We start from the raw sequence: 10,142 nt of genomic DNA, 5'->3' as shown, positions 1-10,142 counted from the left end.
GGGCTGGGGATGTTGCCCAGCCCAGGTGGTGCATGGGGCTTGGGGCATAGGACCAAATGTGGCTGCAGGACCTTAGTGAGGAGCAGGATGGAGCTGCAGGCAGCTTTTTCAGTGGGGGAGGAAGGGTGGCTGGCTTCCTGCTGCTGCATACATTCCCAGGGGAGGTATAGGGGGCACATGCCCCCAGATTTGTGCACAGGGAGGGGTGGGTGCGGGCTGCAGGCTCAGGGCTCCCCATCTTGCTGCCCTCCCCCCGGGGCTTTTGCAGCTCGGGGATGGGACCCGGCATGACACAGCAGGGTTGGGAAGATTGGTGCCACCGCCACAAGCCCTGCACTGCCATAGTAAAGTGCCCCCTGCCCACTCAGCAGCAACAGGGGCAGTGGCATGGGATTATGCTCTCTGCTGCTGCCAGGCAATCAGGGGCACCTTGCCATGGCAGCGTGGGGCTCGCAGTGGCAGGAATGAGCTTCCCCACCTGGCCCCACCTGGCCCCACTCTGCCCTGCCATGCCAGGTCCCTCCCGCTGTGGTGTGGAGGCCCTCAGTGGAGGGCAGCAGGGCAGGGACCCCAAGACTGCAATGGGCAGCCTGCATCAGCCCCCTCCATGGGCTCCACTCAGGCTGTGCCACCCATGGAGGAGGGGGAGCCAGCCTTCACTCTGTTGCAGCAGCTGCTGCTTCCCACAGGTGGCAGCCAGGGCTTGAGCACTGCTGCAGGGGGCTGGGGGCTGCAGAGTTGGGTCCTGGCAGCTAGGGGTCCTCTCTAGCAGGGCTGGGTGGGGGACAGGAAATGAGTGGCACCAGCAGGGCTGGGGGCTGAAGGTGGGGAGTAAGAGGCAGTGGAAGGGCCAGGAGGCTGTGGGTTGGGAGTGAGGGGCAGTGGCATGGGTGGGGCACTGGCATGGGCAGGGCACCAGCACATCAAGGTGACACAGCACCACAAAGCAATGTGGTGGTGTGGGGAGGCAGAGGCAGCTGGACCCACATCCTGGTGAGCAAAGTGGGTAGGGGAAGCTCTGATTTTCCATGATAAAAAACCCAAAATCAAGTGTTAACATTTATAGGAATTTAGAATTTATTTTATTATAGTGACTGAGGCACTAGTAGGCTTCCAAATTGCTTTAAAATTGTAAATATATCAATAAAGCATTGCGTTCAACTAATACACACACATATACACATACACACACACATACGCACGAGCGCGCGCACAGACACACACACACAGAGTGGTGTTTAATTTTAATCATGGAAAAATGTGGCTTTTGCAGGGTTTAATGAGACTTTGCAATTTTTAAACAGAGAAAACCAGAATCCCTGCTCAAGATCCTCACCGAGATCTCTCCTTTACCAGCTCCCCTGCTGTGATATCTACAAAAAAATTGCCAGGATTGGCTGCTGATGTGCTACTGCAGCTGACCATTGATCAAAATGATCTTATTGTGCCCCACTGTCTGTACTCATCAACTGTCTCTTGTGCAACTCTTCTCCAGGAGATAAGCAATATTGTTTTTGAATTTTCCAAGAGCTCTCTGTGCAGTCTTCTGAACATAAAATCACTAGTTGTTTATTATGAGCAACTAAAGTTCAACGAATTATAGAAGCAGTAGATTAGATATTTATAAAGAACAATTACATTGAGAATAGGAGAGGTTTGTTTTGGTTGGGTTTGTTTTTTTTAAATGTTGGGTTAGAAAATGTTTGTTCAGCTTCTGAAATATATATATATTCCCCCCATCACACAAATGAATATTAAATCCTGCCTCCTCCCAAGTAATGCAGTTTTACAGGTTTTAATTTTGTTCAATATATGCGTAAACAGCAAAACTGATACTTCCTGTGTATATCTCTAGGTGTCACTAAAAGACAATAGACGATGGGAATAATAACATTAAAGAAAATACATACCTGGAAAATGATGGATACAGCATATAGACCGTGAGACTTGGAAGTAAGGTTTTTCTGGAGTTCCACTAGACCGGGGGTCAGCAACCTCCGGCACGTGTGCCAAGCATGGCACGCAAGGCCATTTTGCTCAGCACACCACCGCCAACCCGGGCTCTAAGCAGGTGCTGCCAGCCACGGAGCCCAGGCTGCTCCCAGCAGGTGGCTGGGAGGCTGCAAGCCCTGTTGCAAGCAGACGGGGCTCCATGGACAGGCTGCAGCTAGGAGGCTGCAAGCAGCTGCTCCGGACTCCAGCATGTCAGCGTTCTGGCACCTTCCAAGGTAGACATTGTGGGTTTTTTGGCACTCTGGCCAAATAACGTTGCCTATGCCTGCACAAGACCTTCATTGAGGTTAATGTGAAGTGAGTGGGAGGGGGCAGGGAGAAGACGCATAGGGAGCAAAATGGTGACCACAATCTTTAGGGTGCTGGACTGTTAAAGCTGTATATTGTATAGGGCCTGGCTTTTACTCCAGTGCACTAAACAGGCCTCAGTGTAGTGAAAGTCCTTTGAAAGCTTAGAAAGTAAAAACCAAGACTGAACTCTAGGGAAGGAAATGGGGTGGGAGAAGGTAGGTTGGAGTACAAATTGGGACTGAATGAGGAGATGTAGAAAGGGGATGGAACATGGACTAGCTGGACAGGGAAATGGGGGCTAAGAACTAGCAGAGGGATAGTGAGAGGAGCCCGACCTCTCAAGGAGCAGAGCTGTGGGGGCAAACTGAAGGGATGGATACACATACATGTGTAGCAGCTTCCAAAGGGGAGAGACTAAACTGGTACTTGGAAGTGGGCAGCAGCTGTTAACTTGTAACTGGTACATGTGCATGAGCCAGTAGCCATGCAAATAATTGCCCTAACTTCAACCCTGGATGAAGCAGAGTTAAATCTGCAGCTGTTTTCCTACACTTGCACAGCTACAGGCCCATGCACAGTTACAGTGTAACAGCTGCTGCCCTGTCCCAAGCAGCAGCTTTCCCTCCCCTTTTGAAGCCACTACAAGTGAACATTTGCTCATGCTCTGAGACTGGATGGGCAAAGAAACTGAATCAGTGAGGTTGCAGGGAGACTGAGTTTGGATGAATTACCCAGGCAGGACTGGGACACAGACTGGTTGGAAGGGATGCAGTACAAGAGGTAAAGCTTAGAGAAGCAGGCAGAAGCGTGAGGGGTCTGTGCCTACCTGAGCACATTCTTCTTCAAAGAAGAATGGAAGGTATGATTCCTGAGACTCACCATTTGGCAGCAGATATCTATGAAACCCATTGACAAAGCAAGATCACAGAAACATAACAACCCATCCTTCTTAATACCTGTAATTGCTTAATTAGACCAAAAGGCATGAATGTGTGCTGTAGATATCAAGTTTCCAGTTCTGCTGATGAACAAAGTGGGTCTCTATAGGATAGATTTCTTGTTTTTCAGGCAACTCTCAGTTATCTGAACAAGGAGACCCTTTTTCTCTTCCCATAATCCCCTGCCTTATTCACTACACAGTTTCTAACTTATGCAGAATAGAAAATAGTCTCAAATTCTATAACCATTTGTCCTTTGGACTGAATGGGGCAGAGGTCCTCTGGAAAAAAATCATATTGTATAATTAAAAACTGTATCCTAATACACATGCACAATGAATACCAAATTCGGGTAGCTAGGAAACATTAAGGAACATCAGAATTAAGGTTTGATAGCTTGATGATGAAACCTTCATAATGTTCTTTTAACCTAGTTTGTGTGAGATCAATAGATATCCATGGTGGACAGTCCAAAACCTTGCTTTTGTTCTTTCTTGTTTTACTAGAAAGAATTGTCAACTATGTGAGTAGTTAAGCTTCTGTGAATCTGTGAACCATTAAGGGTGTTTATAGATGTGCTCCTGGAGGGGGGGGACTTTAATTAGCATGGCTCCGAAAGCCACGCTAATTAAAGCGCCTGGAGAGTCACCTGCATCAGCACCACCACTTTTCAGTACAGGGACGCTGATACACGTGGCGCTAAAGACTGCTGGAGTGTGGTAATTACAGCACATTGGAGCAGCCTCCCTGCATGTGTATAGGTGCCCTAAGACTCCAAGTGTGGTTGCTGTTGGTGAATAGAAAAAGGATATGTAGAGGCCTCACGTCAATGATTCACAGTAGTTCTCTCCCTGTAACCCAAATTCAGGTAGACAGCTGGCAGGAAATCTCACCTTAACTTTTGGCTACTTGGTCTTTTCTGCTTACAGGATGGGATATCCAGGTAAGAAGAGAATGCACAGATCTAAGAGCAGGACATGTGCTATTGCTGGCAGTTCTGACTGGGTGGTAGGCCAGAGCCAGCTAAGTGTATAGTCCTCCTCAACCTACAGTACACATAAGTATCAATCACTGCCCCCAGGGAGGGCCAAAGACCTAAGGCTGGTGGGATGGTCAAGCTTGTTCATGACTGATGACAACAGAGCAGGTATCTGGGATTTGTGATGTGGACTATTCTCTTCAGTGACATGAGCATTCTGTCCATGACAGTAAAGGTGTTAAGGTAGATCTGCATGTTGTACCAGCTTCTAGATATGTCCTTCCCTGAAACAACCTACTAGAGAGTGAAGCCCTTACTAGACATAATGCTTACAAATTCCCATTGATTTCAGTGGCAATACTACCTCATGGCAATACTGCAATATGTGGCTGTTAAATGCCAAAAGACCTTTAGTATAGCTGAACACTGTGCCTTAGTAAAGCTTTACAGGAGTGGAAAAAGCATTTGCCTGGGTTAGCAGGTGCTGAAAATGATGTTTGTTTCTAGAACATGTGCCCCGAGAGGATAACAGCAACTAACTTTAGCATGGGGAATGGATCGGGGTCAGTTTACAAGGCCCACTTTTTTCCTCCAAGGGAACTTTGCAGAAACCAGCTTATAATCCTATATTTACCGGATCCAAAACCCACTGCAAGTCAATGGGAGTCTTTCTGTTGATTCCAATAGGTTTAAATTAGGCCCTATAGCTGACCAGGGAGAACTTTGTAAAAGTAGACTATTTGCATTTGCACAATTAACTCAGCTTGTGTCTGCCTCTTTCTCAGTCTTGAAGAAGGGAACCTGAGGCCCAAAAGCTTGTCCAACAACCCTCCCAAATATACAGCTGGTTCAATAAAAGATATCACAAAAAAAATCCTTGCTTCTCATACATTTCCTGGTCCATCATGACTACACTAACACTCCAACCTTGTTACAATGGTAGGTCAAGTATATAAACCCACTAGAATGTTATTTTTATTAAAACAATATACTACTCTAGTCAATGGTATTCATATGTATATTGCCTTTTAGACAAAGCCAAATATATTACAGCCATGCAGTGCTGTAACAGGACGTCACACAGGGTAGTGAAATTTCTCTCAGCTCCCCCGTGCAACCAGGAAGGTAAGAGCTTACTGCTTCAGCAATCCCTTGCAATCAAGGATGATTGTCTTCCATGACTGTCTTATCTGTATGTCTGAAGATAGCCAATGAGGCCTATCTAGGACTGACAGACTCTACTACAGTTCAGACATTAGGCCTGTGCAACTAGGGAAGTATTCAATTTGGATTCAGAGGACAGTGATTCAATTCAGAGGTTCGGATCACTGTCCTGAATCGATTCAGCCAAATCAGCTTCGGAAGATTGGCCAGGGAGAGGCAGGCACAGCTGAGTGGCTGCAGGTTCTCCCAGCCCCAGCCTAATCCCAGCACTTCAAAAAAACCCATTGGGTTTGGGATGTTCATGAGGTTCTTGTCCCATTGGGTGTATTTTATTGTATTGTGGCTTGGGTGTTATGGGAATATTGCGTGGGGTAGTTGTTGCGCGGGTTTTGTTGTGTAATACAGCTTATATAGCTCAACCTATCTGTGTTGTAGCGTGTAGCTACTCTTTCTAACTCTGGTTGGGGTCGGAAAGTAAATCAATGCTCAGGGAAATTAACTTACTTTAATGCCCTGGACCTGACTACCTGTGGGTCACAGAGGATTAACGACCCTCTGGATTAATTGATTAATTAGTTAATTGGCATCCCCACAAGTGGTCCTTCAATATGATCATTGCCTCTATACTCATGATGTTTGCTTGCAGAAGGACACTAACATTGCTGCATCTGTCTTGCCGTTGGATCCAGAAGATCTTCTACAGACAGTGTTGATGGTACTTTTCTGTTGCAGAGCGCTAAGGCTCCTTTAAGGTGTAGAAGTAATTAGCTTACTTGACTAGAAAAACAGACAAAGACCAGATGTACTGATACTGCTCTGAGATAAGGAATCCGTATTGCTACATTCCTTGGGTTATCTTGATATATTGCCCTATACATAGATAGTTTGTTTAAGTAAAACTTTCTAAGTTTCTTTGTAATTTACTATTGTTTTGTTTCTCCAAGGTGTATTTTTTATGTCTTTCTCTGTCTTAAGTATAAATACGCTTGTAACCTTAGAGAGTCTGAGAAATCCTTTGAAACAGACAAGTGGGTGATTCCCCTTGCTGTATGGAATTCTCCCTGTGATCACAGTATAGCCCTAAATAAAGAAAAGCTGGCTCTGTCAGTTCTGATTCAACCACAACGCGAAGTTTGATCTCTTCCACAAAGGGCAGAAGTAGCTTGGCTAGAGAGCCCTGCGAGTGACACAAAGCTCCACAGCTGCAGGTTGCCCAGGCAGCAGGCTAATGAGGAAATTAGCTGGGACCTGCACACGGTCAGCTGACCGGAAGGAGGCAGGGCCCTGGGCACATATAAGCCCCAGGGATAGAGCTGGCAGGGGTTAGTTCTCTGGCTCTTGCCAAGGGAAACAACTGGGGTGTGAAAGAGCTACCTGATTGCCTAACCTGCTGCCTGCAAAATTAATAGGGCTTCAAGAGTGCATAAGGTACCTGGGGCTAGGAGGCACACAATAATAAGGAAGAAGTTTACCTTCTTAAATGGGCAGAGTATAGCCTCCATTTATCATTGTTATGTTGTTGCCCAGGGGGCTTGAGTTTCTGTTGTCATTTGAACCAGTGGACTAGGATGGGGTGTGGTAAAGGAAAGGTTTTGGAGCCATGCATCTAGCCCATAAGGCTTGGGGTGTTCTGTGGGGCACCCAGCAAGGGGTCCAAGAACACACAGGGTTTACTGCGGTCCAACAGGACCATGACTTTACAGATATTCATGGGTAGCTTCCCTATTTATTATCTATACCAACAAGATGTGGCAGGTGAGACAAGAAGGGACCCGCAAGGCAGAATTGATATGGTCATGGAGCCCTAGAGGCATCACAGCCATCCCTGGGGACTCCGCGCTGTGACATTTTTCCAACAACTTCAGATTCTCCTGTACATTGTTCATGTGTCTGCTCCATACAGCAAAGTAGGGATCACGATTGCTTGATAAACCATGAACTTGGTTTCAGATCTTATATCACTATCTTTGAAAACCCATTTCTTCAGGTGTCCAAAGGCTGCCCTTGCAGATTTGAAGCGATGTTGAATTTCTTCATTGACGTCCACCTTCTTTGACAGATGGTTTCCAAGGTACAGGAAATACTCAACATTCTCTAGAGTCATGGTGGATCTGGATTACCTGAGCTGGGGACTGCTTGCTGGTAGAGGACCTTAGTATTCCGAATGTTAAGCAACAGTCCCATTTTCTTGTATGCCTCGGTAAAGACATCAACAATTGCCTAAAGGTCTGATCTGAGTGAATGCACACTACAGATCATCAATGTACTGGAACTCAGTGATTGAAGTTGATGTGGTCTTGGTTTTGGCTTGCAGTTTGTTAAGGTTAAACAGCTTACCATCCATTCAATAGTTTAGCTCCACTCTGGCTGGAAGCTCCACTCCGGCTGGTTAGATGTAGCATCATGGCAAAGAATATTGAGAAAAGTGTTGCGGTGATGAAAGCCTTGCTTAACTCCTGTTTTAACCTCAAAGGGATTTGTGATAGATCCATTACTAAGACCTGCCATTCGCATACCATCCCAGAGCAGGCATAGAATGGTGAAAAATTTCAGTGGGCATCCATATGTTGGAAGGATCCTCCACAAAACTTCTCAGTGGACAGAGTCAAAAGCTTTTGTGAGGTCAAAGAAGGCCATGTAGAGAGGCTTAAGTAGTTTCCTGCATTTCTCCTGCAGCTGATGACCTGAGAAGATCACGTCAGTTGGGCCTCTTGATGCCCTAAACCCACACAGATTCCAGGAGGAGCTCTTCAACAGGTGGAAGGAGATGGTTCAGAAGGGTTCTCACAGTGATATTTCCCGTGGCAGACAGCAAGGCAATCTCTCTGTAGTTTCCACAGTTGAACTTGTTTCCTTTCTTGAAGATTGTCACAATCATGGCATCCCTGGGGTTGTCTGGGATTTCTTCATCATTCCAGATCCTTAAGATAAGGGCATGAAGTGGTCATGTGAGCCTCTCTTCCCCCTTGCTTGAAGATTTCCATGAGGATTCCATCCACTCCAGATGCCTCATTGTTCTTCATCTGCTTGATGGCTTTCCTTTCCTCGTCAAGGGATGGAGAGATTGAGATCATCTCTGACTGGATGTTGAGGGATAGAGTTGAAAATGCTCACATCAACAGCAGGGTCTTCATTGAGAAGGCCTTTAAAATACTCCTTCCAACAGGCATTGATGGCTCCCCTTTCCTTGACCAGATCTTCTCCATCCTTGGGTCTCAAGGGGGTTGGGTCCCTGAGTGCTTGGACCATAGATGGCTTTGGTGGCACTGAAGAAATTGCACATATTGTGGCTATCAGTGAGATGCTGAATCTCCATAGCCTCGTTTTCCCACCACTTGTTTTTTATATTCCAGGTCTTCCTTCGGACCTTTGCCTTGGCATGTTGGTGATTCAATTTATTTTGTTTGGAGTTGGTGTCATTTTGCAAAGCACAAAAAGCCTCATGCTTGTAATTGGTCAACACTTGGGTCTCCTGGTCATTCTCATCAAATCCATCTTGATTCATGGTAGAGAATCCAAATGTCTCTTCATAAATGCTGATGGTGGTGACTGAGAGCACCCTACATGCTGCTGATATTCTCCCATTGTTGTTGATTGGAATTCACCAGTTTTTTTGCTGAGGCAGCAGTGGAAGAGGTCTTGCTTGTTTGAGTCCTTGAATCCTTCACCATTGATCTTCTGTTGGTATTGCTTCTGCTGCAGCCATTGTTTGGGAGTCAATTTGAGAGATGCTGCTTTTCCCCAGTGGAAAAATTCAAAGCATGACAGTTGCCTACAGTCTTGTGCTTCAGGTTGAGTCTTAAGGGCTCAGGCAAGATCTTTAAATGGAGTAAAACCTCTACCATCCAAGAGGAAAAGGTACAGGTTATGTCTACACTGCAGGTGATAGTATAGAACTACCATAAAATGTCTCTCAGAAAATTTCCAAATTGTCACAACTATATTCCTACACTAGCTTGTATAAGCTAGGGATTACTGTAATGAGAGCTACATTTTTATTCTCTCATAGAATCAAAACTCTGGTGGCAATTACTCTCATTTATGTACAGTGTCTCAATTACTCTCATACTCTCAAATTCCTTTTCCCGAAATGTTCCCTCCAAAGAATATTTACTGTTATTCCCCTAAAAGTCATTGTGTTGGCAAGCATTCTGATCAGAACATTAATTCACTGGGATATGAGGGGAAAAGCTGACCCAGACCACACCACAATTACAGGTGATTCCACTTTCAATATTTTAATTCAAGTGGATATATTGGCAAGTTGTTATGCAATAACGAAATGGACTTTCACATTTAAGTTAAGTGACCAAACGTTTTCTTAGCATGGGCTAGTTGATTATGTTTGGTAGCTTATAATACATGATTAGCTGGTGCAGAAGGACAGCTCTAGGATTCGATGATCTCTCCAGCTCATAGAGACCCACTGAAAAAGAAATGAGGGAAATTTGCACAGCTGGTGCCTGTTCTGTGGATTCTTCAGTCTGTCAAGCTTGCACCTCTCAAAAGCATGAGGAGCCCACTGACTTCAATAGCAAATCTGTCACTGGCCTCATGGGTCCTAACACACCAAATGATTAAAACAGTTAAACTGCATTTCAGAAAAAGTAAATAATCACATTATTTCAGTTCATAAATGCTGCTGCATTCCTGGGTAGGTATTATAGTTCAAGTGCCTCATGCTTATATCCTTGATAGACCAGGCTTGCTTTTCACATTATGGCTTCTCAGGGTTCTTTGACCAGAAAAAAAAAAAA

Source organism: Gavialis gangeticus, unplaced genomic scaffold (genome assembly GCF_001723915.1).
Source record: "Gavialis gangeticus isolate Ggan-Ray unplaced genomic scaffold, GavGan_comp1, whole genome shotgun sequence".
Lineage (NCBI taxonomy): Eukaryota > Metazoa > Chordata > Crocodylia > Gavialidae > Gavialis > Gavialis gangeticus.
This window is presented reverse-complemented; position numbering follows the sequence as displayed.